The 25,120-nt window shown below is 30.4% G+C and overlaps 1 protein-coding gene and 1 long non-coding RNA gene across 2 annotated transcripts in view; one reads left to right on the forward strand and one right to left on the reverse strand.

The window, feature by feature from the left end:
* LOC107452260 (Iroquois homeobox protein 6a) overlaps nt 1-25,120 on the forward strand; it is a 78,371-nt gene that overhangs the window by 14,425 nt on the left and 38,826 nt on the right. The window lies entirely within an intron of this gene.
* LOC139425934 (uncharacterized) overlaps nt 6,768-25,120 on the reverse strand; it is a 79,333-nt gene continuing 60,980 nt past the window's right edge. Inside the window, exon 2 of the long non-coding RNA XR_011637071.1 lies at nt 6,768-6,833. This is a non-coding gene — a long non-coding RNA (uncharacterized lncRNA). The remainder of the gene's footprint in view (nt 6,834-25,120) is intronic.

Raw genomic sequence — 25,120 nt, forward strand, 5'->3', positions numbered from 1 at the left:
TCTGCAGTTATTAAAAGGCATATTTTGGGTCACTCTCTTGAACTATTAAGATTGAGTCGTAGTACCTGAAGATCCGATTAGTAAATCGAAAGTTATTCAGAGTGTTCCTTTTTTTTTCTTCTTTGCGCATTGTACAAAGTGATGCCTCAGCAATAAAGATTCTAAGCTGTCATTGTAAAAGACCGGGGTTTAATGTCCAGGATGAGGTTTGCAATTGGGATGCCACAACTAAAACGACTTTCTTTTAAATATGCCGACTACAAACTACTTTCTAAATGCAGTCTCTACTTTGTTTCTTTTCGAAGACAAACTCAATTTTCACCAATATTCGAAATGATTTTGAATTAAAAATTGACTTGGTTAAATAGGGGGAGATATTAAGACGTTTATTTCATGTTTACAAGAAGTAGTTTCTAATTCTGAAGCACTTTGTACGAATTTGTTCTTTTAACTTTCAAAATCTATGCTTTTCCTAGACAATGCTTTAAGAAATGCTAGGAAATTATCGAATATTTGTGATTTAAGTGATCAATAATTTTTTATATCCTCCAAGATATAAAGTACAGAGCGAAAAAAGAAAGAAAAACGGACCACTATGAATAGTTTTTGATCTTCCCGTTCTGGAACACAATCTTAATGGGGTGACCGTAAGGGGGTGCTTAAGGGGGTGACCGTAAATATGATAATCAATTAATGCAGACGATATTTTAAGTTACGAAATCAGGCACAAAAACGTGCTTTATAGAACACGAATTTTGAAAAAGTCAAATATTTAATATTCGATTTCTCACGAACAACTCGACCGATTTCGCACCGATTTTTCCGAGTATTCAGACGTAGATCTTACTAACGCTCAGCAGAGGCATTCTCATTACGTACGTTGATGGGCTCACGAAAGATTTGCATCAATCAGATTCGAAAAGTTTTGCGTTTGAACTTCGTTTCTTTATTAAACTAACGTTAAAAGTAGATTGCCAGGAATTGCTACAAACTACTGTTTTTTTGTTTCGCACTACTCACCATTCTACTCTCTATTTCTACACTATTTCTTTCAAAAAGTAGCGCTCTACACTACAAACTACGGAAAAAATAACGACTACAGTAGTTTCTTTACATCCGACTACTGCATAAAATACTAAATTGCTTTCTGTGAAATAAAATCCTGCAAAATTTCTTTCTAAATGTTTATCAAATAACATTTTATTGCAAAAATCAAATAACATTTTATTATGACTCCTGTAATAAAATGACTTGCAATAAAATGTAATTTTATTGCAAGCCACAATTATAAACAAAGATTACTCTATTTCCGACCACTGTATAAAATACTAAATTGTTTTCTGTGAAATAAAATCTTACAAAATTTCTTTTTAAATGTTTATCAAATTACATTTTATTGCAAAAATCAAATTACATTTTATTATGGCCCCTGTAATAAAATGACTTGCAATAAAATGTAATTTTATTGCAAGCCACAATTATAAACAAAGATTACTCTACTTCCGACCACTGTGCAAAATACTTAACTATTTCAGTGAAATAAAATCTCGCAAAATTTCTTTTTAAATGTTTATCAAATTACATTTTATTGCAAAAATCAAATTACATTTTATTGTGGCTCCTGTAATGAAATGACTTGCAATAAAATTTAATTTCATTGCAGGCCACAATTATTAACAAAGATTACTCTACTTCCGACCACTGTATAAAATACTAAATTGTTTTCAGTGAAATAAAATCTTGCAAAATTTCTTTTTAAATGTTTATCAAATAACATTTCATTGCAAAAATCAATTTACATTTTATTGTGGCTCCTGTAATAAAATGACTTGCAATAAAATGTAATTTCATTGCAGGCCACAATTATAAACAAAGATTACTCAACTTCCGACCACTGTATAAAATACTGAATTGTTTTCAGTGAAATAAAATCTTACAAAATTTCTTTTTAAATCTTTATCAAATTTCATTTTATTGCAAAAATCACATAACATTTTATTGCAAAAATCGAATTACATTTTATTGCAAGCCGCAAATATAAACAAAGATTACTCTACTTCCGACCACTGTATAAAATACTAAATTGTTTTCAGTGAAATAAAATCTTACAAAAATTTTTTTAAATGTTTTTCAAATTACATTTTATTGCAAAAATCAAATTACAATCTATTGNTAAATTGTTTTCAGTGAAATACAATCTTGCAAAATTTCTTTTTAAATGTTTATTAAATAACATTTAATTGCAAAAATCAAATTACGTTTTATTGTGGCTCCTGTAATAAAATGACTTGCAATAAAATGTAATTTCATTGCAGGCCACAATTATAAACAAAGATTACTCAACTTCCGACCACTGTATAAAATACTGAATTGTTTTCAGTGAAATAAAATCTTACAAAATTTCTTTTTTAATGTTTATCAAATTTCATTTTATTGCAAAAATCACGTAACATTTTATTGCAAAAATCACATAACATTTTATTGCAAAAATCGAATTGCATTTTATTGCGAGACGCAAATATAAACAAAGATTACTCTATTTCCGAAAACTGTATAAAATACTAAAAAAATTTTGAATGTTTTTCTAATTACATTTTATTGCAAAAATCAAATTACATTCTATTGCAAAAATCAAATTACATTTCATTGTGGCTCTTGAAATAAAATAACTTGCAAGAAAATGTAATTTTATTGCAAGGCACAATTATAAACGAAGATTAGCTTTATACTTGAGCTTTAAACATTTGAAATATCTCGCAAATACTGCAACCTTATTCAGTTGATTATCTTCAGTTAATTATAATGTTAATTAGTTCAGTTGCTAATTCAGTTGATTATCTTTAACTGAAATTCATATAAATGCGATATATAAGAACGCGTATAAGTAACGTTAAAAGGGTGGGGATAAAAACAGGATATGATATTACCTTTAAAATAAATTGTTATTCTCCCCTTTATTTAACTGAATACTTAAAAAAATAAAAAATAAAAATTAATGAATAAAGTTCAGCTATTACAAATCAGAAATAGTTTTTTTCTTGAATACTATTAGTATTATTAATTTTATTTCTGGGTATAACATGAAAAAGATTTGCTTTCATTGTCCTTATAAACAAAGTGGTTAAATAAAACGGTATTTCTTATTAGTACTGTAAATTTTAGTGTTACTTTATACCAACCAAGTCAGTTGGTAGACTAAAATTACTTAGAGGGTAGATAATAGCCGTCGATAAAATAGAATTGCTAACATTTATCTTGTTGACGGAAGTGCCCGAGGGTTGATTTCATTAATATCAATGAGGTTTTTAGCTACAAAGTATATCGCTGGCAGGTGATGAGGGTTTGTTTACCTCATCGCTGTGGGTAAAAGATCGGTAATACTTGAGGCTGAAACCCCTCACTTATTTTCTGAAAAGAAAAGATTCAATTGGATTTAACAAATAATCATAGGCTATTTATTGTAAAATCCCCGGATTATTCTTATAAACCAAGCAAACGAAACAAATAGGGAGAGGTAATTGCTGGAACTCTTATTTAAAACTTCTCTAAGTTTCTTCCTAATAAAAATCAAAAAACTGAATAAATTAAAAATCTGAATTGAAAGTGCATTAGTGCTAGTTAAACACCGGTAGTTCTTGAAGCTGAAACCTTTAGTCATTTTCTGAAACGAAAAGATTCAATTGGATTTCGCAAATAATCAGTAGCTATTGGGTTTAAAATCCCCAGATTATTCTTATGAAACAAGCAAACAAAACAAAATGGCGGGAAGGGATTGCTGAAACTCCTATTTAAAACATCTCTCAATTTCTTCCTAATAAAAATTAAAAAGCTCAAAAAATTAAAAATCTGAAATGAGAGTGCATTTCTGTCTTTTTTTTCTGTTAGTAAAACGCCGGTAATACTTGAAGCTGAAACCTTTAGTCATTTTCTGAAACGAAAAGATTCAATTGGATTTCGCAAATAATCAGTAGCTATTGGATTTAAAATCCCCAGATTATTCTTATAAAACAAGCAAACAAAACAAAATGGGGGGAAGTGATTGCAAAAATTTCTTCCCAATGAAAATTAAAAAGCTGAAAGAATTAAAATTCTGTATTGAAAGTGCATTGCTGTGGGTAAAACATCGGTAATGCTTGAAGCTGAAACCCTTATCATTTTCTGAAACGAAAAGATTCAATTGGATTTAACAAATAATCACAGGCTATTTTGTTTAAAAACCCCGGATTAATCTTATATTTTATTTTTTTATATATATTTTTATTTTTTTTATATATTTTTTTTCATGCTTTTTATTTTTTTTAATATTTTATATTTTCTAACCGTTGTTGAACATCCGACCCAATTTTTGGATTTACGACTACTAATGTTTAACTCCGTAGCCTTGTAATTTTGAACCCAATCCAGAAGACAAGGGAAGCACCATGGATTAAGTATTGGGGAAAAATTTGCTTTCGTGGAAGACTTTTTGAACCCGCATTTGCGATACATGGAGAGGAAGACCACGGGAACCTCCCACGGTTAACCTGACGGCAGGGGGACTATAACCCATGAACCGTCTACCACTGAGGATATTTCCCGTCAGCACTGTGGTAGGTGAAAGCCGGATGCGGAATTCGTATCGACTGGAATTCAAACCCGGTTCGCCTCATTGAAAGTCGAACGCTCTATCCCTTAGCCAACGCTGCTCAGTGCATTCTTATAGTAATAAATTAGATTTGAATATCACAAAAAAAAGAATCAAGTATGTTCAATGAAAAGCAATGATCAACTCTTGGACATTTATTTCAACTGCAATCGTGGCACATTTTTAAATAGTTTTGAAATGCACATTTTTTTTAATGCTTACTAATTCCCGTAGAAAATTTTAAAGAAGAAAACAATGAAAATATAAAAATGAAAATATAAAAATTAACCGCAGCTGACGCCGTCAAGGGGGTACCAGCTCCAGAAGTCGTAAAAACACAAAACCTATTCTTGCTTTTCTTTTTTTTTTCTTTTTTTTTCTGCGCATTAAATGTGGGCGTAGTTTTCAAATTTCAGTTCGGTTAAAGATTTTCAGAAAGTTGTGTGCTTTGGCTTGAAATAGGACCTTTTTTAAGTAGGTTTTTTCAACAATGTTTTCCTTTTGTAATTAGTAGAGCCCGGATTTTGATGACCTAAAAAATCTCAACTAATGCCCTTAAAAAGTGCAAAAAATTCCCTTAAAAAGGGCAAAAAATGCCCTTAAAAATGCAGAAATTGCGCAAAAAATGCCTTAAATAAAGCAAAAATATTGAATTAAAAAACATTTTGGTCTTTAAAATTATTATGAGTCATTTAAAAAATATAAAGCAATGCAATACTTGTTCTACGTTCATTGAAGTTTGAAAAATATGTTTCATATCCTAAAATAACAAATAAAGGAAAATATATTGACACCAAAATATTTTTATTTTGTATAGAAACTTTTATGGATATAACAACTTCCATCTCATAATATTACTGAACATCAGAATTACATTGGATTATTAAATGTTTTTTGATAATTTGAAATGTAAGCGAGTGTCTCTTGTCTGAAAGTATATTTTCGTTCCTGCAGAAGCTTCTTTCAACGTCTACTGATGTTATAGGTGACTACTGATGTCTTGAAAAAGACGGTCTCACTTACTGACAATTCTTCTTCAATTTGAAAAGATTTTGCTTCACCTGTTAATATCCTATAGATTTTCTTCATTGTTTGGAAGCCAGTGTAATAATGAAAATTGATAAAAAATAATAAAAATTGGAAAAAATTAACAAAAAACTTTAAAAAATGCATTAAAATGCAAAATACGCCCCAAAATTTAAAGAAAAATGCCCTATAAATCTTACAAAATGCTCTAAAAGACAAAAAATGTCCAAAAATGCAAAAAATGCAAAAAAATGCAAAAAAAATGCAAATGTCATCAAAATCCGGGCCTTAGTAATTAGTTTATGTAACTTACTTTTGTGTTTTGTTTTTGTATTTTGTATTTCTTCTCTCTTTTCCTGAAATTCTTACAAAACCTTTGGGGTACAGAAAGAGAAATTTTTAGACATTTGTCTTACTCTCTCGATAGAAGAAAGGTTTTTAGGTCATTCTCACTGAAAAGGTATAAATAGACTGAAAAAGTTTCTTAAATGAAAGTAATTAAAAAAGTGATAAAAATTACATAAATGCCTTTATTTGTTTTTGTTATATGTCCTTATAATAATGGTCAAGTTCTCTATTTTATTTTTTGCAAGATTTAAAATATCTTAAATTCTGCCTTGTCCACGGAGGAGATGTAATAGTCAACGGAGGAGACATTTTATGTTATAAAATATAAAATGTCAATGAAGACTAATTCATTAATTATTGGTTACAACTGATATGAGTTTAACATTAATAAGTAAATAATAAAATATTTCATTATTAGAGATAGAGCTACTTCCGATTAATCATGCTGCTATGAAAGGAAACATCCATTTTTAACCTAGGTGTACAATTTTTTAAGTAACTGAAAATTAATAAATTAAAATGTAAAGACTATTGAAATAAAAATTCAGACTCCACATGAAAGTTGAGTGTTGAGGGTACTCTTTTATGAACATTTAATGCCAGTTAAACATACTGTCATCCAAATAACGTTTTTGTTTTTTCTCTTTTCTTCTTGTTATTGTTTCTTTTTTCCCTGGGCACAAATGGCCTGCTCTATCAATTTCTAGAAATTTAAGTACATTTAATCACGATTTTTCTGTTAAATCTTTTTCTGATACAAATTTTAAAGTTTCTTTTTTTTTTTTTTTTTTTTTTTTTTTTTTTTTTTTTTTTTTTTTTTTTTCTTTTTTTTTTACTTTCTTCAAGCAATATAAGGTTTTCTTTTAATTTCTGTCTAGCTTGTCTCATACTAAGTTTTTTCTGTTCCCTTCTCTTTTCCATTTGAACATTTGATTGCTTTCTTTTTTTACATTTTGGTTTTGCCATTATTTTCCTAAAATTTGAGGAGAAAAAAAAATGCTAAACATCACAGAAATTATTTTGAAAAATTGCCAATATTTACTTCTCCGATAAGAAAAAGTTAAACTTAATTGATTTTCTTTAAAAATACAAACAAATTAGCAAATTTGTTCCATTTTAAAAAATATCAATTAAAAGAAAATAGTTTTTTAATTATTAAAATTGTATTATGGTTATCTAACACATTGTCTCTTCCATTGACTGTGTCTTCTCCTCCGTGGATTTGTTATGTCCACGAAGGGGAAATCCACGGAGGAGACAAAAACTAGTTCTTGAATTTTTCTGATTTTTGATTTTAAAGTTACAAAAACGGCGCAGTTCTTTTTATTAAATATACTATTTTTGCAATCTAAAATTCATAAATCAAAAATGAAATAATTTTCTCTTACCTTCTTTATGATGTCCACGGCGTATACGGTGAGAACTTTGTCAAACCCCAGTTGAACACAACAATCCAAAACTGACACCAAAGAGAACAAAAACAACTGATAGTTAACATCGGAAAATAGAATGGTTACCTTTCCCACCTGCAGTCTTAGAGGGATTTCGCATATACTGCCCTTTATTGCATATTTACCGAACTATATTAATTGTCCATGGAGGGAGATTTCACTTTTGATGGACAAGTTTACTGGTCATTTATTTTATAAAAATAAATTTTCTTTAAAAAAATATCAAATAAAAAGTTATTATAAACATTTAACTAGTTAAAACTACAAAAATCATTAAAATAACATTTAAATTGTTTAACAGCCATTCAAAATTATTTTGAGTCGCAGACGTAGGGACGTCCTCGGAGAGGATTTTAGGTATGTTTATTAAAAAATAAGAATGAAATATTAAATACATTTAGCAGAAATGCATATGATTTGTTAGTTAGAGCTTTACGAAAAATGATGAAGAAAAATATTAAGAAATCTGCTGTTCTTCCTAATATTTATTACTAAGGGACTTAAAAAATCACCTTTTTGTGAGAATGACTCTTTTGAGCTTTTATGATTTCCGGAGCTGGTACAGCCTCAAGACTTCAGCTTCGGTTGTCATTTTTATATTTTCATTGTTTTCTTCTTTAAAATTTTCTATTGGTTTAAATTTTCTTATAAAATTTCTGCTGCATTGCGCATTTTTCCTTTGGAATTGCAATATTTAACTGCTTTATGCATGGTTTTTGCTTTCCCTTTTTACTACTTATTCCCGTTGAATAGAATCCACGGCTTCAGGAAAAGAAAACCTAATGTATAAAATATTAAATGCAGTCAAATCCCGTTTTAGTGAAATCCGACATATCGAAAATTTCAATGTAACGAATATTTTCCAAAACCCCAAAGGAATCTCCATAGAAACGAGGGATTAAAAATACCGATATTACGAAACTCGTGGCCCGATTTAACGAAGATGAAAATAAGCAATAATTCTCATTTTCTCTCGTGATTAAAAACACTTTTCCATTCTTCAAAAGTACACAATGATCTCAGAATTCAAATATTTTTGCATCCTCAAAATAAAAAGTTTAATAAAAGATGAAAAATCAGAAAATGTGCATAATTTGGAGAAGTTTGTAATTTCTACTTTTTCTAATTCATTTGTACTGAAAAAAATTACAGTTTGCGTAATTTCTGATAGGTAAGTGGTAATAAATCCATTGTTCTTTTCAATTTAATTGTTTTTGCGAGCTCTTAAAATATTGATTTTATATTTTCTAAATGCAGAGTACAAATAGATCAAAACTGTCATTAAATGTAGTATTTAATATCTTTTTCATGCAAAAAATTCCAATGCGACGAAATAATTTTGGTTAATACAGAAATTCGCAATATCGGTATAACGAATTTTCGTTATTGCGTAGCGATTGCTTCGTTCCCTAGGAATTCGCTAAAACGGGATTCGACTGCATTAGACAACAATTTTTACTGATGCTGTTTAAATCTTAAAAATATAATACTTCCATTTGTTCTAGTCCGAATGAATTCCTGTTCCTTGAAAAAACGGCAGAATTTTCTGTTGCCGTTTTTTGCGAATTCTGCCGGTCTTCGATTTTTCTACGCCAAGACAATATATGTACCTCAAATCGACATATAAACAGAGGTCTGAGCCGTGATGGCTCAGGGGACAGAGCGTTCGCCTTCCAATGAGGTGAACCGGGTTTGAATGCCGGAGATGTCTGGTCAAAATGAATCCGCATCCGGCTTGCACCGACCACAGTGCTGACTTAAAATATCCTCAGTGGTAGGCGAATCATGGGTTAGAGTCCCTTTGCCGCCAGGCTAACCTTGGGAGGTTCTCGTGATCTTCCTATCCATGTAACGCAAATGTGGGTTAGCTCCATCAAAAAAAGTCCTCCACGAAGGCAAATTTCTCCCACTACTTGATCTAGGAGTTCCCTTGTCATCTGGAATGGGTTCAAAATTACGAGGCGACGGAGTTGAACATTAATAGTCGTAAACCCAAAAATTTGTCTGCCGTTCAACGAAGGTTATAAAATAAAATTAAAAATAAACAGAGGTCTACAAAAATGAGACATTTTTTGGAGCCAGAATGTTATAGAGTAAGCTTAACAGATTTTATGTGCTAAAACATTTAACGCTTCCTTTCGGGAGCCTTTATAAGGAAATACATTTATACAGTCCATTTTTGTCCTATTCCCTGTTTTAATTTTGTTGCCATCATTTTCAACTTTTTGTTACCTTGATGTGCGACCTGTTAAGGTGGTATGCAAATTAAGTATACTTGTTTAACCCCTCACAGAACGGCTGTGAGCACTTGACAAACACTTAAATGAGCTCTTGCTTATTTCTATGAGTCTAAACATTTGAACTCTTTTCTTACTTTTATTCTTTCTTTCTAGTAAAAAGTGTTATCAGNAGTTACAAAAATGGGGCAGTTCTTTTTATTAAATATACTATTTTTGCAATCTAAAATTCATCTATCAAAAATGAAATAATTTTCTCTTACCTTCTTTATGATGTCCACGGAGTATACGGTGAGAACTTTGTCAAACCCCAGTTGAACACAACAATCCAAAACTGACACCAAAGCGAACAAAAACAACTGATAAGTTAACATTAGAAAATAGAATGGTTACCTTTCCCACCTGCTGTCTTATAGGGATTTTGCATATGCTGCCCTTTATTGCATATTTACCGAACTATATTAATTGTCCATGGAGGGAGATTTCATTTTTGATGGACAAAGTTTACTGGTCATTTATTTTATAAAAATAAATTTTCTTTAAAAAAATATCAAATAAAAAGTTATTATAAACATTTAACTAGTTAAAACTACAAAAATCATTAAAATAATATTTAAATTGTTTAACAGCCATTCAAAACTATTTTGAGTGGCAGACGGAGGGACGTCCACGGAGGGGACTTTGAAATTATGTTTATTAAAAAATAAGAGTGAAATATTAAATACATTTAGCAGAAATGCATATGATTTGTTAATTAGAGCTTTGCGAAAAATGATGAAGAAAAATATTAAGAAATCAACTGCGTTTCCTAATATTTATTACTAAGGAACTTAAAAAATCACCTTTTTGTGAGAATGAACCTTTTGAGCTTTTATGATTTCCGGAGCTGGTACAACCTCAAGACGTCAGCTTCGGTTGTCATTTTTATATTTTCATTGTTTTCTTCTTTAAAATTTTCTATTGGTTTAAATTTTCTTATAGAATTTCTGCTGCATTGCGCAACTTTCCTTTGGAATTGCAATATTTAACTGCTTCATGCACGGTTTTTGCTTTCCCTTTTTATTACTTATTCCCGTTGAATAGAATCCACAGCTGCAGGAAGAAAAAAAAAACCTTATGTATAAAATATTGTATTAGACAACAGTTTTTACAGATGCTGTTGAAATCTTAAAAATATAATGCTTCCATTTGTTCTAGTCCGAATAATAGTTCCTTGAAAAAACGGCAGAATTTTCTGTTGTCGCTTTTTGCGAATTCTGCCGGTCTTCGATTTTTCTACGCCAAGACAATATATGTACCTCAAATCGACATAAATATATGACAATATATGACAAATAATGACAAAAATATATGACATAAATATATGACAAATATAAGACAATATATGTACCTCTAATCGACGGCAAACAGAGGTCCGAGCCGTGATGGCTCAGGGGACAGAGCGTTCGCCTTCCAATGAGGTGAACCGGGTTTGAATGCCGGGGATGTCTGCTCAAAATGAATCCGCATCCGGTTTGCACCGACCACAGTGTTGACTTAAAATATCCTCAGTGGTAGACGGATCATGGGTTAGAGTCCGTTTGCTGTCAGGCAAACCTTGGGAGGTTCTCGTGGTCTTCCTCTCCATGTAACGCAAATGTGGGTTAGTTCCATCAAAAAAAGTCCTCCACGAAGGCAAATTTCTCCCACTACTTGATCCAGGAGTTCCCTTGTCATCTGGAATGAGTTCAAAATTACAAGACTACGGAGTTGAACATTAATAGTCGTAAACCCAAAAATTGTGTCTGCCGTTCAACGAAGGTTATAAAATAAAATAAAAAATAAGTAGAGGTCTTCAAAAATCAGACATTTTTTGGAGCCAGGATGTTATAGAGTAAGCTTAACAGATTTTATGTGCTATAACACTTAACGCTTCCTTTCGGGAGCCTTTATAAGGAAATTCATTTATACAGTCCATTTTTGTCCTATTCCCTGTTTTAATTTTGTTGCCATCATTTTCAACTTTTTGTTACCTTGATGTGCGACCTGTTAAGGTGGTATGCAAATTAAGTATACTTGTTTAACCCCTCACAGAACGGCTGTGAGCACTTGACAAACACTTAAATGAGCTCTTGCTTATTTCTATGAGTCTAAACATTTGAACTCTTTTCTTACTTTTATTCTTTCTTTCTAGTAAAAAGTGTTATCAGAAAGGAATAATTAATTATAGGTTGAATAGAAACTTCCTTCATCGTATTTGGTAGTCTCTATATTTGGGTCATGAACAATTAGTGTGATTAATTAATGCCTTTTTGAAATTGGCGAATTGTGTGCTCAGAACAATAGGAATTTTTCATTGGGGCGGAGATTAAAGTGTTGATAACATCTGCCATTGAGGAGTATTCGATTAGTCGAATGAGGCGGAGAAATTTCCTCACGCCTGCTCATTTTCTACGGTTTATTCGAACAAATTGTATTCTAAATATTTTTAGAGGCGAGGGAAATGAAATAACCTTTCTTTCTTTCTTTCTATTGCTTTCCTTTTCTTTCTTTCTTTTTTTACTCAATATCTTTTTATATTTTTAAGTGAATGATATGCTTATTTAATGATTGTTATGAGCAGAGCTACATAGATGATGACCTAAAAAAATGTTAAAAAAATGCCGTTAAAATATTCTCATAATATAAATAATGCCGTTATAAATGCCGTTCTGAATATTTCTACTTTAGAGGCAAAGGAGATGAAATAACCTTTCTTTTTCTATCTTTCTATTTCTTTCTTTCCTTTTTTTTTATTTTTTTTTTTTTTTTTTTTTACTATTACGTTAAAAAACGTCGCATTCTGAATATTTTTACTTTAGAGGCAAGGGAGACGAAATAACCTTTCTTTTTTTTTTTTCTTTCTTTCGTTTTCTTTCTTTTTTTTTTTTTTACTTTTTATTTTTACTATTTTTTTAGTGAATGATATGCTATTCTTATGATTGTTATGAGCAGGACTANTTTTTTTTTTTATTTTACTATTACGTTAAAAAACGTCGCATTCTGAATATTTTTACTTTAGAGGCAAGGGAGACGAAATAACCTTTCTTTTTTTTTTTTCTTTCTTTCGTTTTCTTTCTTTTTTTTTTTTTTACTTTTTATTTTTACTATTTTTTTAGTGAATGATATGCTATTCTTATGATTGTTATGAGCAGGACTAAATGGTTGATGACCTAAAAAATTGTTAAAAAAATGCCGTTTAAAAATGTCGTATTCTGAATATTTTTACTTTAGAGTCAAGGGAGATGAAATAACATTTTTTTTCTTTCCTTCTTTCTTTTTATTTACTTTTTATCCTGCCAATTCTTTAAGTGAATGATATGCTACTTTTACGATTGTATTGAGCAGGGCTAAATGGTTGATAACCTAAAATTTTTTTTACAAAATGTCGAATTCATTCTGAATATTTTTACTCTAGAGGCAAGGGAAATGAAATAACCTTTCTTTTTCTTTGTTTCTTTTTTTTACTTTTTTTTTTACTTTTTATCTTACTATTTTGTTTTAGTGGCTGATATGGTATTTTTATGATTGTTATGAGCAGGGCTAGAGGGTTGATAACCTAAAAAATTGTTTAAAAAAATGCCGTTAAAAAATGTCGTATTCCGAATATTTTTACTTTAGAGGAAAGGGAGATCAAATAAGCTTTTTCTTCATTCTTCCTTTTTTTTTATTTATTATCTTACTATTTTTTTTATTGAATGATATGCTATTTTTATGATTGTTATGATGAGGGGCTAGATGGTTGATAACCTAGAATTTTTTTTAAAAAAATGCCGTTAAAAATGTCGAATTCTGCATATTTTTACTTTAGAGGCAACGGAGATTAAATAACCTTACTTTTTCTATCTTTCTATTTCTTTCTTTCTTTCTTTCTTTTTTTTCTTTTTTTTCAACTTATTATTTCTTCAGTGAATGATATGCTACCTTTATGATTGTTATGAGCAGGGCTAGATGGTTGATGACCTAAAAAATTGTTTAAAAAAATGTCGTATTTTGAATATTTTCGCTTTAGAGGCAAGGGGGATAAAATAACCCTTCTTTTTCTTTTTTTTTTCTATTTCTTTCTATTTATTTCTCTCTATCTTCCTTTTTTTTATTTTTCATCTTTTTATATTTTAGTGAATGATATGCTATTTATGATTGTTATGAGCTAGATGATTGATAACCTAAAAAATTGTTGAAAAAAAATGCCGTTAAAAAATGTCGAATTCTGAATATTTTTACTTTGGAGGCAAAGGAGATGAAATAACCTTTATTTTTTTCCTTTATTTTTTTACTTTTGTCTTACTATTTTTTTAGTGAATGATATGTTATTTTTATAATTTTTATACGGCTAGATGGTTAATAACGCAAAAAAAATTTAAAAAATGCCGTTAAAAATGAAGAAAAAAAATGATTAAAAACCATTAAAAATGAAAATTTAAAAATAACTTCCTTAAATTTTCGAAACATGTTTTATGTTGGCTTTTTTTCTCTGAAACAAAATTGCAACTTGCATTAACAAATATATTTAAAAATGAAATTAGGAACAAATTTATAATTTTTGTAAAAAATGAAACGTAAATTAATTTCTAATGAAGATAGAAATAAATTTATAAATTATTATGAGCAATCTTTATAAACAGCAAAATTGGATTGCTTGCAATGTTTTTTCATTAATTTTTTTAAGTTTAAAAATTGTCTATTGTACAAAACATTATTCATATTTTGAGAAACTCTGTTCAAGATCAACATTTGTTACTGAAAGGTATTTAAAATAGCAATATTCTACACAAAATTTATACTCGTTTATGTATTAAAAAAATTAATAATAATTCGCGAAAAAAATGTACTTAAAATGAAAAATACCATTAAAAATTCATAAGAAAAAGTTTTAAAAAAACGGAAAAATCTTAAAAGCAAAAAAAATTATTCCATAAAGTAAGAAAAAAACAAAGCAAAACATACATTTGCACTTCAAAAAGAAGAAGACTTCTCATACACACGCATGTGAACTATGACGTCAGCACAAACTAATCAGCAAAATGGAGTATGAAAGTTGAGCTAAGTTTCTCTATATAAGTTAGAATGTTAATTAATGTAAGTTAATTAAAGAGATATCCACCGTCACTTGCAGGCATCCCTTTATCATCAATTTCCTGTCAACCTCGTGATTATTCTTTTTAACTGCATTTTTATACTAAACATGATATTGGCACAAAACTGAAATCAACAATAAAAGTTCCTTGAAAATAAAACGTTTCTGATTTACACTGAGTTTCTGATCACAGTAGTAATTTTTTATTATTTCTTTATGAAATTTTTTTCTTACAATCTATAGTAATCATGAAATTCTGGTTACATGCCATAATTTCAAATGTATAATTATTGCTATTATTATTCCTCAGGAAGTACTCAATCAATTTCGTGAAAATTTTAGATTTTTTTAGATTAAAAATCAGATTGTTCGTAAAATGTTCTTGTATCTTGCGGACTGTGTTTATGATGCATTTATTTATTTATTTAAAAATAATTTTGTTCAACAAAAAAAATTAAAATGCTTTATAATTTCCTAAAATAGAACGAATCATTAGAAAAAAAAGACGGAGATGCGCAGTGCTGCAAACACTGGGCCATTTTAAAATTTTGGTAACCCCGCATTTTTTTTTTTATCATTATTTTTAAAATGAGGGTGTGGTAAAACAAAATTTTTTTGATCTGCTGTTGAAGGATTAAACTCAAAACTTTCAAAGCAATTTCAAAAAGGTGGGCAGTTCGAATGTGAAAGAGATATTAAATGTGCTAAGTTGCGAAAAAGAAAAAAAAAAGATTTTCTATCCATTCGACTGTGTATATTAAGAGGAGGCCATACCACGGGAGAACTTTTCGTCACAAATTCTCTTTTTCACTCCCATTTCTAATTTAAAATTTTAAATAAAAGAGAAAGCCACGAAGTTTCAATTTCTGAATAAAAAAATTTCAAAATATCAAAATGTACACAAATTATTGGAAGAGAACTTCTCCATTGCGTATTCCTGAGTTATCTTCTCATAATATACTTTAATTTTGAAATGTTAAAAAATTATTTTCAGTATTTGAAACTTTGTGGCTTACTCTAAGTTTGCCTGAATTCGCTCTTTCTATACTTAACATTTTAAATTAGTTATGGAGGTATAAAAGAATCTGCAATGTAAAGTTTCCCCCCGTGGTATAGCGTTCTCTTAAACAATAACATTATGCGACAAGAGAATTTACGACGAAAGGTTTCTCCCGTCGTATGGCGTCTTCTTAAATGGAAAAAAAAAAGAGAGAGACAGACAGAGATAGAATTTTATACCCAAGTCAAAAGTTTTAATGGTTTTCCATAGATGGACCAACATAATCTTGATGGTAACCATCATGAACCATTATATTTCATGATGGTAATCAACATAAGTAACCATCACCTCAGTGTAGGAATTCAGACTGATTTATGATGGTCCAACATAAGAATAGCAACTTGTTTTGATGGTTTGTTCCAGCTGAATCATCACGAATTTCCATCATAATATCTTAAAAATCAAATGTTGGAACGATCATGAACAACCACCATCCCAATGCAGGAATTCGGACTGATTTATGATGGTTCAACATAAAAAAACCCAAATTGTTCTGATGGTATATTCCTGAGAACCAACAATTTCCATTAAACCATCATGGAAATGTATAGTTGGAACCACCATGAATTGTTGGTCCATGAGAATCAAACTTCTTTTAATGGTTAAGCATCATAGCATTAGCGTAGCATTTTCCATCATGGAATGATGAAAGTTTGCTGGCATATTAAGAACCATGAACGCATGATGAAAAATGTTGGATGATGGTGACCATCAAATGATGTTGGACCATCATGAATAGCATTGAAACCAGCATAAACCATCAAAATGTTTTGATGGTACCATCAAGAATTTTGACTTGGGTGGGCATTGCTATGCACCATCTGTATTTGGTATTGTGTTTGCATTCTCAACTACATTGTAAAAGTTGTTGTGTGGAGATCTATCTTAATTTGGTGTTGAAAGCTTCAAAAATTATGAAAATTAATAATTTATTTCAAGTTAATATCGATTAGAGGGTTCATATTAACTTTAAAGTGTGTAGATAAATATCAACAATTATAATTGATAATGTTTACTCCGAACTCAGATGCCCCCTGCTGTGGACTGATCGTAAAGACACGGTTCCCTGTAGAACACCGAAGTCAAGCATCACTGGCTGCGATCAGTAAGGAGGGGGATCACTTTGATCAGCCTGCGTAGGGACCGAGAGTGCTCGGTATCCGTCTTCGTTAATCTGTTCTACCGTAAAGTGCTCGATTTCGCTCAGGTCATTAGGCTACCAAAGTAGGGGAGTCATCCCCCTTGCAGAGTATCGAAATTGCGATGGCATTGTCTTCGGATCATCCTCAAGGATGTTTCCCAAACCGTCGCCAATAGCCCATTGCGCAGCTCTAGTGCGACGTATATAAAGTGCCAACCTACCAAACTCGGATGCATTTACACCATTCATGAAGTAGTTTGCGTGCGTTTGGAAACCGTTAGATGACAACGGAATATTGTTTGCAATCGAGCAGAGAATGTGAAAGTTACATTTCGCCTTACGTTATACTGAGCACTTCACCAAAACGGAAGAAAATTGTTATAAAAAGGCATGTATGCTTTTAGGTGTATATTAAAACTAATCATGTTCTCGTGAGAAAATTTATATAAATCCATCCGTTGCGTTGAATAATCTTGTTATATTTAATTTCCATCCAGTTTCGTTAAGCCTATTTCGCATTCATATTAATATTCCCACGATACTGTGTGTAGGCTATATTAACAAGCTAATTTTAATTACATCAAAAACGTATAATTTTTACTCTGTATTGTGTCGTAAAAATAACTTAATTGACTCTTATAAGTATCAAATCTTTTTTGTTAATATCGGCATCGTATCTTATTTTCACAAGAGTAGTGGTGGCTACTTTACATATGTATGGTGTTTTTCACTACACCAATTTGGTGTCAAGTAGTTGCCACCCTATTTGGAAATCTGCACACCTCGATGAAGTTTTTGTTTGATTCGTAAAAAGAAACTTTTCTTTTACCCTTATTTGTTTCTTATCTTTTTGATATAATATAAAATTTATTGATTACGTCAACTTGTTAGTATTAGTGTTAGTGAACGCCAAGACTGGTGGCAATACCAAAAGCAATGTAAGAAAACGTGTGCTTTACGACACCAAAACTGTCTCACATCATGACGTCACGCGGCACACATATCTCGAAAATCTCAACTAAAGGATATGAAAACTTTGCTGCTTATACTTGTTGTAAGAAATGAGTTGAATGCTCGAACTTTTCGGATAATAGCTGTCAAAAAAATTATTTATGCATTCATACGTGTTCTTGATATTCCTTAGAGTAGTAAAAATTTCTCAATGGTTAGAGTCATCGTTTTATTTTCGTTTTTAACTTATATTGTTAAATAAAAAAAGTATATTAGGAAACTTTTATAGTCACATATAGTTCGATGACAATAGTTTATTAAATGGGATACCTAATTTTAATATATATATATATATATAAACATAAACATGAAGTAGAAAAATGGTATATCAGAAAACATACCACGCAATTCCAAAATATAAATACTATATACATACACATTCAAAAAAGCTAACTTACTAGACTACTTTGCAGGCAAAACTTATATTGTAAAAATACAAATTAAGTCTTACATTTTATTATTTAGTGAAAACTGAACATTATCTTTGAATGAATGGCGCCAAGGTTATGGCAAACCTTGAGCTCTATTCTGTTTAGTAACCAATTCAGGTATAATTACCAATTCAGCCAGAAACCAACAGAAGTACTAGGTAATTTCAGCTACTATAAACAACAAACCTATATACTTATTTCTGCTATCAATCCTCAATGAACAGAGTATAATTATTTGATTTAAAGTTATTTAATAATACATGTAAATATTTCTCATATAAAATGCAACTTTAGAACAACTTCATCGTGGTTAACCTTTAAAAAAGTTGAGAAAAGTAAAATTCTTCAAAATTTAGTATTATAGTTTTTAATTCTCTACTATTATATTAAATATTTTGAAAAAAGTGGAGAATTTGGCATTTGCATATATTTTGACAATTGGAAACTCAAAATATTTTTAATTTTATAATTAACAATTAATTTTAATTATAATTAATTAATAATTTTTTTTTCAAAATATTATTAATAAAATTTAAAACTATTTTAAAAATAAAAACTTACATGACCAAATAACATATGCTGTGTGCAATTAATCCAATCATAACAAATTCCTGTAGCACCAGCAACAAAGAAAACATTTTTCAGAGATGGAGAAGATAAACTAACAGGGAAGACCCTTGTTTGATATCCAAATACCCACTTTAATTTCTATAAAAGAATATTGTATGAAGTTAAAATGCAAAACAAACACTTAAGTACATCAATGAAATACAAATAGCTAAAAAAAATTTATTAAATATGTACTAAATCAATTAATTGAATTTTGAAAAAAAAATTTAATTCTTAAAAAATTTTAAATTTTGTTTTCTTTTAAAAATTTTAGATGTTTTTTGTATTTCATTACATCATTCAAAAGACAATCATAAAATCACAGGACAGAACAAAACCAAAGAAAAAATCATATGGAAAGGCTAATGCTCAACTTTTCTAACATATGTAAATTTATTTTCTGAAAGAAAATATTAAGCGGCTTAGCATTTGTCTGCTACTGTTTGCAGACTAAAGAAAGCAGACTTTTCCTCAAGACTTCAGCTGTACTACCACGAACCCCTTCATACATCAGTATGCATCTCCAAACGAGCAACCAATCTGACAACACAATATTAAATAACTTTCTGCTTCAATTTGAATTTACTTTTGCTTTTAAAAATTGATAAATGGGAGATTTGCACTTACGGTCTGGAAAATCAGCAAATAAACAGTAAAATTAAGAGAAGGGAAATAGCATTAAAAATAAAGATTTTTTTGTTTGAAACAGATTAACAAATATATATACAGTGGAGCATCGTTTATACGACGCCGAAGGGACCACCGAAAAACGTCGTATAAACGATAACGTCGTATAATCGATTTTTACTTCTAAAACTGAAACTAACTCTGTTTTCAGTTAATTTTAATNATAGTTTAATGCTGTATGTATAGAAAAAATTATTTTTTTAGTATTAAAATGAAGTTTAATCTAAACATTCAACCAATTTTTCTTAATTTCAAGACTACTGCATTCAAAATATTTTCAAAACTATTGTTTACCATGTTACCAGCTGCATAAATACTTGAAACTTTGAAAATAATCTTTTTTTCATATAACAATTAATGTCCGATGGCCCATTGACTTGAAAAAATATTCTATACATATAAAATTGACAGTGGGCAGGGCTACCCGCCGGGCGGGGCTACCCGACTCTCCCCTACTGGTAAATTTTTGCTATCAAACGAGAAGAAAATTACAATGACTACATGGAAATAAGTTTAAAAAAAGAATGCTGTAGTTACATGCTATAGTTACATGCGAAACAATTTATTTTTAAAGCGAGAAGGTGATGCTGCTCCGCCGTGACGTCACTGACTGAAATCAGATGGTCGGAGCGGCACTAGTCTCTTCGAAGAAGTTAGCTAGCCCTTCTATTATTCTGCGTCTATTACGGAATCCCAAGAAAGGTTAAATATAAACGAATGTTTCAGTGAGGGTAAAACTATAAATTTTCTAATAGCGTGTTTTAAGAAGCTAAGAAGCGAGGTAAAGAAAAGGTCAAATAGATAGCTAACAGTAACAAAAATCCACTCCTTTTTAATGGAAAATAAAATACTGTTGACAAATGACTTGATTATCTTCTTAAAAAAAGTTAAGAAGTTAGGAATCAGAATAAATAGAAATTATTCAACAATAACAATCTATAAACATTGTCTTACAGATCAACAGGAATATTTTTCTATACTTTTTTATAATTCTTATTTACATAGGAATTCTTCGGAAAGCAACGCTTATTTTATATTTTATTTTATAACCAACGTTGAACAGCTGACCCAATTTTTCGGGTTTGCGACTACTAATGTTCAAATCCGTAGCCTTGAAATTTTGAACCCAATCCAGAAAACAAAGGAACACCTGGATTAAGTATTGGGAGAAATTTGCCTTCACGGAGGACTTTTTGATAGAACTAATTCACATTTGCGTTACGTGGAGAAAAAAGCCATGAAAACCCCTCTCGGTTAGCCTGAGGGCAAGGGGATTCTAACCCATGATCCGTCTACCACTGAGGATGTTTTACGTCAGCACTGTGGTCGGTGCAAGCCGGATGCGGAATTAGTATCTGCAGGCCATTGCTGGGATTCGAACCCGGTTCACCTCGTTTTAAGGCGAACGCTCTATCCCTTGAGCCATCACGGCTCAAGCAAGACTTATTAATACTTATATACTTACGTAATGGACATTTTTTTTAAATTTTTGATTTGGAGGTTGAAATATTTTCTCTGATTATTTAGATGTTGCAATATTAATAACATCGCCAAAGCTTAGCACAAAAAAATATCAGAAAATGTAACTACCAAATTTCAGGATAAAAATAATAATAACGTAATACGTAACACATTAGTCAACGCCTTTCAGTATTCTAAGAAATTTAAATGAAATTCTCAAAATATATCAGTCATGTAAAAATCGCAGAAATTAAAAGCACAGATTTTTAATATTTATACATTCACTTATGAAAAAATATGTAGTGTTGGAAAAATACAATAAATTCTCCACATTTGAATTGGAATTTAAGTAAAGAATGAATCAATAGAAGATTGTTTGGAAATTGTTCTGGATAGACGCGAAAGTCGGAACCTCCGAATTACAAATGCACTCGAGGTTCGATATAAAAGGGCACATAAAAGGGGATCAAATATTTTAAATGGAGACTATTTCTTAAAACAATACTATTATTATCTCTAAAAATAGATAATAAGCATGTTTTACTCTAGCCAATTTTGAAATTTAAATAATAAGTATATGAGGAGAAAAAAGTTGCAGTGTGATTTTCATTGAAATTAAGAAGAAAAAAAAACGGTACATTTAGGGAAACGTTATTTCTAATAATAATAATTAAAAAAAAAGTAAATAATTAGATTCTTGCACTCCAAGAAGAAGACAACCAATACCCACGCATGTGACTTATAACTTCAGCACCAGCTAATATTTTTTATTTTGTACTGCAACCGTCGTTGAACAGCCGACCCAATTTAATGGGTTTACGACTACTAATGCTCAACTCCGTAGCCTTATAATTTTGAGCCCAATCCAGAAGCCAAGTGAACTCCTGGATCAAGTATTGGGAGAAATTTGCCTTCACGGAGGACTTTTTGATAAAACTAATTCACATTTGCGTTACATGGAGAGGAAGAACACGAGAACCTCCCACGGTTAGCCTTACGACAAGGGGACTCTAACCCATGATCCGTCTACCGCCAAGATTTCAATAATAGTCCATACCACTACAACCTCACTATATCTCGTATTCATTTCAGCGAACATTTCTTCACTATAAGTGTGTGAAGTAACATTATTTAAATAATAGTCCGGACCACTACAACCTCACTTTATCTCGCGTTCACTTTAGCGAACACTTTTTCTTCACTTAAATCTCTTGAAGAAGGAAACCGCATCTGTAATGCCTTCAGGAGACAACTCAACAATAATTGTCATTCTAATTGCTGAGCAACCCCCCAATTGGAAGGAAATCTTCTATCGAACAGCTCATTAGTTATCATTCTCTCTTAAGGATTATGCTTTCTCTGAGATGAGACACCACCACCTGTCATGAAATGTTGTTTAAACAGATAGTGATGATGATTGCTGAAGGAAAATAAATTCATTTTATATCATGCCTTGCGTTCCTTTTCAGAATTGTATAAGTTCCTTTTTTAAAGCGATTATTTCAATTTTCATTAATAAGAGCACACGTTCAGTTATTAATTCTAGCCTTTTTCAAATATTTAAATCATTTCTGGAAATAGTTTTTTTTTTTTTTTTTTTTTTTTTTTTTTGTTGAAGCTTGGATCAATTCATGTTAATTCTACTCTTTGCGTATTTCGCTATATATGTTGAGCATTTTAAGAGGTCGCCGTTCAGCGAAAGAAAGTTTTCGTTGCAAATTTTCTTTCTCCTTTCTTTCTAATTTAAAATTTAAAAGAAAGAAAAAATAAGTTCGGGCAAACCTAGAGTAAGTCATGCTAAAAAAATGACTCAAAATATTAAATTGCAAGCAAATTATTCAAAGAGAACTTCTACGTTGCGCTATCCTAAGTTATCTTCTCACAGTTTATTTTCCTTTGTATATTTTTAAATTTTCTTATTAGTATTTTAAACTTCGTGGCCTACACTTTTAGTCTTTCTGAATTTATTTGAAGCCATGTATTTATTTCGTTTACAGTGGGACTTTTAAAACTTTCTACAAAATTTAGTAATTTAAAATCAAATCTATAATTGAAATTAAAAAAAAAAAATAAGCTTTGAACTAAAAAGCAAAGTTAATGGAGAAAGGGTATTAATTCTTCGAAGAGGAAAGTAAAAAAACACCATGCACCATTTTTGCAGCGAAGACTCTTAATTAGTTTTGATAATAAGTACTGTCCAAAAACTATGCTAAAAGCAATATTAATGGGGTAACGGTACTAATTCGTCTAAGAGAACAGTAAAAAATTGCTAAACCATTATCAACTCCAATTTTGCCTAGTTAGAAGCTTTGGTAATTCTCTTTTTTTATGTATGATTAGTTAGATTCCCGGTGACTTTACGTTATTAGATTAGGCGGAGCGTCTATTTAGAAGTTCATCCGATCAAATTAAAGCTTAACTTTATCATGTTGCTTTTACTATCAACCAAATCATGATAGACAAAATTTATCATAATCAAGAAATTTGTATTCCTCTCAAAGAGTCACAGAAATTTTCTTACCACAGTACCTAAATTAAATTTCAATATTAGTATGTTTAGTAATAACAACATATATTACCATAATATCAGTAATACTACATTTAGAATTTTTCTTCTAAAATTATGGTAAAATAACCAGTAGCTGTCTGTCCATCCGAATAACCGTAAAATTTATGGTAAAGAACAGTTTTTCCCTTTACGGTTTTGACACCGTTTGCAACTAATAAGGTTAAGAAACCATAAATACAAAGCTATACTGTTTTTTTAACCATTTGTAATTAGCATGGTTTCAAAACCATGCAAAAACACTTTAACTGACATCGGAGATAGTTTAGCAGCTTTGTGATGCAATCATCTATACATGAATGAGATGTATGGTATTCTAAATGCCCAGATCGCAAATTGGGGAGCGCGGGACACTAAAAACTATTCATGTGTTAGAGGCATTAGAGGAATTATTGTGGTGCTTATTGGGAATCGAACCCCCGTTCTGTCGGTCATGAGATTGACTGATTAGCCCTCTCTGCTATAATATGTACCCTCCTGCAAGAAACTGAATGACTTCATTAGGTGAGTCTAGTTGGTGCTATAAAATTCTGGTTAATTTATCGTATTGGGCAAAAGTAGTAAATAAACAGTTTTTTCAACAGTTAGCAGCTTGAATGCCATCTTATTTATAGTTATTTGAAAGTTTTGCTTGAATATGGTAAAATAACAATTATGTAAATTGTTATTTAACCATTTTTTCTGAGAAATTTCTTACAGTACTGTCACCAAAAACATCATTGACATCAGTAGCAGTGGTGATTTTGTAGGCCTTCCGAAAGGAGTAATTTTTTAATAATAAATACTTTTATGATACTTTTTGCCGGTAATTTCTTTTTAGTACATAACTCTTTTTTTAAAATTTCCATTACGGTTGATTTTAGCGGAAACCCCTTTGAAAAAGCGAGACTATGGACAAAATATACGCATGGTTGAAAATAACGTTAGGAATACTAATTATGTGACTTAATCACCAGATGCCATCCACTGTCATCTCTGAGCCTATCAAATATACTTAATACAGATCGTGCAACAAACTTTAGTTTTTCTTCAAACAGAGCTGTAAGCTAGCATATATTTCTGGCATTATCTTTTAAACACTTGATAAATACAAGTGCAATGTATAGCAATGACTGATACTAAATCAATGAGAAAATTCCATTTTTCAAATGTCTCTCCCGTACTGAAATTTTCTCTCCCGTACTGAATTTAACAATCAGCGGTTAATCTGCCCCTTGCATTCGCTGCCCAAATTTTACGACGACAGCGCCAACAATTTCGAAATTGTAAGAGAGAAACACAGACAAACTCCTAATTTCATTTTTATTTAGTAGATTTCACAATGTAGCACAAATAAAAGAAAAAAAATTGCAATTTCATACAAGAATAGATTA

This window comes from Parasteatoda tepidariorum, chromosome 6 (assembly GCF_043381705.1).
Source record: "Parasteatoda tepidariorum isolate YZ-2023 chromosome 6, CAS_Ptep_4.0, whole genome shotgun sequence".
NCBI lineage: Eukaryota > Metazoa > Arthropoda > Arachnida > Araneae > Theridiidae > Parasteatoda > Parasteatoda tepidariorum.